The following is a 4,800-nucleotide window of genomic DNA, read 5'->3' on the forward strand; positions in this document are numbered from 1 at the left end:
TTATTTTTCTTTTTAATCATCAAACAAAAATTACATTTTTTTTCTATTTTCTAAACAAAATAATAAATGGAAAATAGTTTGATGAAACAAATGTTTTAAAAATATATTAATTGATTATTTATGGCTAAAAATATTTCAATTTATATTAAATATTTAAAAATATATTTCAATAAAGACGATGAATTACATTAGTTGTTTAAAACTGAAATTAATTAAATCATGTTATTAATTACAAATACTGACTAAAGGGAAAATAGTGTAAGATCCCACAATAATTGGAAGTTGTTTTATAAGGAACGTGATATCTTCTATGTTTGACGTAATCTTAATATTGCGAGTTCTAGTGTGAACAAAGTGGACAATATAAAGCCAACCCCTGTTGGCTTAAGATGATACAATTGGTATAAGAGTCGGGACCCGAACTGGTTTGCTAGCGAAGACGTTAGTTCATTGAAGGAGGGTGGGTTTGCAAGATTGAGTTTGGATGTGAAGAAAACAAGAAATATCTGATATGATTGACATGTACTGTTACAAAATAGTGTTACATTTATTTATACATAAAAAGGATTATTTTTATTTATTTTTCTTTTTTCTATATATATATATATATATATATATATATAGCATCGAACAATGCCAAAAGTGTGGCGGAGTATCCGATATAATGAAATTACACTGACTGTCGTTTTTATTTTATTACGTGTTTGATATAAAATATATTTTTTTTGTATGAATAAAAAATTATACTTTCTTATAGATAAACATGATTTTTTTGAAAGACAATCGAATAAGCTACCAGATATACTAAAATCTGTATAATCGTTTTTTGGTGAAAATCTTCATCAGATAAGTAGTTACAACATAATTGGTTCAGTAATTTAATTTTCCCTAGTCTAGAATGAGGATGGTGATTTGCGATGCCTCGGTGGGGAACCCGACTCACCCGACCCGAACAGGGACGGAGATTCCCCGCTAAAACGGGTCCCGGGGCCGAGGGTCTCAGTTTAAACTAAAGAATATTTTTCATGGGATTTGACCGGGACAAGATGTTAATACCCGTACCCGCCAGGGACCGGGTTGTTATTAAAAACCGGGGCAAGGGATTACAAAACCCATCTCATCCCCGCCCTGTTGCCATGCCTAGTCTAGTATAACCGGGTTTTACTCAATAAACTTTACTCAGATAATTAAGATTTTAAACATACCTTATATTTAAAAAATGCAAAATATTGTTTTACTTATCTTATTATAAACATAAAACACGTACAATTCAATAAACGATACACACAAACTTCGTAACAGTTAAGTACCTAAAACTTTAAAATTTTCGTTTTTAACTGATTAACCTTAATCATTCTATTAACCCGCCATTTAAAAATATCAGTATTTGATAGATGACCATACCAGACATTGTCGATGAAAATGTAATTGTTTCCTGTTCAAATCCCGACCTTAAGTTGCTTTTAGGATTCCATGTTCATTTCTAGTTACTACCAGATCTCCAACTTCTCGTGGCACTACAACATATCGTCGTCTAAACCAAAGAACAAAGAAGTCTCGAACTCACCAGCTTCAGTGATTCTTAATCAAGACATGTTTAGGAGAGCATCCCTCGAAATCCAGATCATTCAAATCATCTGAGAGGGCACACACAGATAAAACCTTGTGCAACGTCTCTCACAATAATCAACTATATAATCTATATTATATTATAAAATAAAATAGTTTTCAAAATACTGTTCATTTTTAGGAATATAAATTATAAAACATTAAGCATAAATTATTAATGCATACAAAATATTCCAATTATAGAATATTCATATTTTGTCTTTATTTAGATCTTAAAAAGCAGAGTTATAGAGGTCAAAAGTGTCTGGAGGTCTTAGGTTCAAATCAAAAGAGGAATAAAAAATTCTCTTGTGGCCATGGAAGTCCAAATGCGGTGACTCCGGGTTACCCGCAAAGCAGGTGGTCGTCTTGAAATTAGTCGGATCGCATAACGGGTTGGATATTCATGTTAATATAAAAAACAGAGTTCTGAAAACCTTTGTTAGTTCACCAATATAAGGTCGATCAACCAAATAAACAACAAAATATATGAGATTTCTGATACTTCGTCTCGCAGTTATTTCATTTCTAGAAAATTTATAAAAAATAAATTTAAAAACAATTCAAATTTCACTTCCACTTTACAATTTATCGTACTGTACTGATATACTTTTAGTTTTTTTTTTTTAAAAACAATACAATAGAATTAAAAAAAAACACGAGAATATAAGAGAGGAGGGCAACAAATCTTGCGACAGACAGAAAACAACTGTCTAATGAAACAAAACTAACAAACAATTAAGTTTTTTCTGCTTTTAAATATACTGATCAGTATTGACAACAACTTTACAAACCAAACCTTCCATTTTATGGACAAACCATATGGGTAAATCAACTCCACATGTGTAGTCCCATAAACGATCCTGCTTATTCATAGTTTTCCAACCAAATTCGGTTTTGATCCCATTTTTTTGGATTTTTTAAAATAAATAAAACTTAATTATTAAAATTTATAGATATTATATACACACATCCATACAAACATACATATTACGTGATAAATTTTAAAGATATCTATTATTTTCTTGATTAAATAATAAATAAATATGTTTAAATATTATTAATATCTATAGAAATTATAGGGTTTATTTATTATATCTGCATGTGATTAAAGTTAATTAATCATAATCAAAGTTTCAAAAAACAATCAAGATATTTATGAAACCAAATATTTATTAAAATAGATGGACGGTTGAGATTAATTTGTATCTGAAACTCCTTCTCAATATATATATATAGAGAGAGGGGGGGGGACTTGGGAACTGGGATCATGAAAGACAAGATTGTTTTCGTGAGACACACAATACAAGTTTTTTACATCTGAAACTTTACATCAAAATATTGTGAATATAACTTTCACAATGTCTTTGTTGTAAAGATTCACATTTTTTTTACCTTCATAACAGTTTGTTGGAAGTTTCAAATGTAAAAAACTTGTTTCACGTGTTTCACGAAAACAACTTTGTATCATGTGAACTCCACGATATTATATATATATATATATATATATATATATATATATATATATATAATCGTCTAATTCTTAGAAAACCGTGTAAACTAATTTCGATTAATAGAAAAATTTCTTTTTTTTCTTAATTAAATTTAATCATTAAGGGTTTATTTGTCATTTACATTATTTTTTTATTAAATATGAAAGTTATTAATAAATCTAAATTAAGGTAACATAATTAAGGAAATTCTATATATGGTAATATTTAAATGTTTATTTAAATTAGAATTTTAAAAATTGAATATTGTTATTTGGTTTCTCGGTTTACTAGTGGTAATAATATGAAAATCGAAATTTATTGTATTCATTAATCCACGAAATCAGTAACAGATCCAAACAAAGATTCATGAACCGTAAAAATATAATCAGTTGTGAAACAGATTCATGTTAAATCTGTTCATGAAAACGTTCATTGAGAAACTTGTTTTATAAAACGTATGCATATTGGTTCGTGAAAACGTTCAATGAGGAACTTGTTTTATGAAATTTTTGGGGATGAACTGGTTGCGTAATATAATGTTCATGCATAATCTTGTTTTCTTATCAACAATATTTGATGAAAGTGTTTAATTTTTTTTCTTTGATGATTTTGTTCACTTAATGGTTAACAAAAAATGCATTGACTCTGTGAAACGTGTTCGGATTGGAAAAAAATTGGCCGATGAAATAGGCGCATAAAGAAAGTGAAACAATTTCATAATTGTTAAGAAAATGTTATGTAATTAACGAACAGTGAAACAATTTCATTATCACAATGAAACGGATCAATCTACCAATAACATGAAAATGACAAATGTCTCATCAGACATTAGCAAACAGTGAAAACCAATACATAATTGTTAAGAACATGTTGTTTAATTAGCAAACAGTGAAATCATTTCATAATTAGATTGAAACGGATCCATCTACTAGAAACTTGAAAATGACAAATGTCTCATCTAGCATTACGTTGATTTGTGTATTGATGAAACTATGAAACCATTTCGTTCATGAAATATAGTAGTAAATTTTTTTTATTATTAAAAAAGTTTCATTATGTTAAATTGATTATAGTGAGTTTTATTTTTATTGTTGGTCTATTTTAATGATGAATGTTATTTTTTATAATATTTGAACATAAAATTAATATATATTACTTTACAAATGATTTTGTTTTATTAATATTACGATATACATGATATGGTTGTCATTAATATTACCACTATCAAAGTTACCATTTTATCTTTTTTGGGATTATAAAATAAATTTTTATTTTTAATTTTTTTAATTTCCAAATATAACCTAAACTAATCTTTACCATTAATCAAGAAAATAGATGGATGAGATTGGTTTACATGGTTTACACAAATGAAGACGGTTTTCATTTGATCGTCTCTCTCTCTCTCTCTCTCTCTCTATATATATATATATATATATATATATATAGGGTTGGGTTCACGTGAGACCAAAGGTTTTTCGTGAGACCCGTAAGACCAATTTATGTTCATTGATCAAATTTATGAATTAATGATCTAATGGTTGCAAAGTTGCAAGATGGCAATTTCGTAATTAGTGAGAAAGTCTCATGGCGTTTATAAATGTTTAGATCTGACGATTGTAAATCTAATCCAAATGTTGAGAATTGGTCTTACGGGTCTCATAAAAAACCATTGGTCTCACATGATCTCAAGTATATATAT

This window comes from Cynara cardunculus, assembly GCF_001531365.2.
Source record: "Cynara cardunculus var. scolymus isolate 2C chromosome LG 7, CcrdV1, whole genome shotgun sequence".
Taxonomy (NCBI): Eukaryota; Viridiplantae; Streptophyta; class Magnoliopsida; order Asterales; family Asteraceae; genus Cynara; species Cynara cardunculus.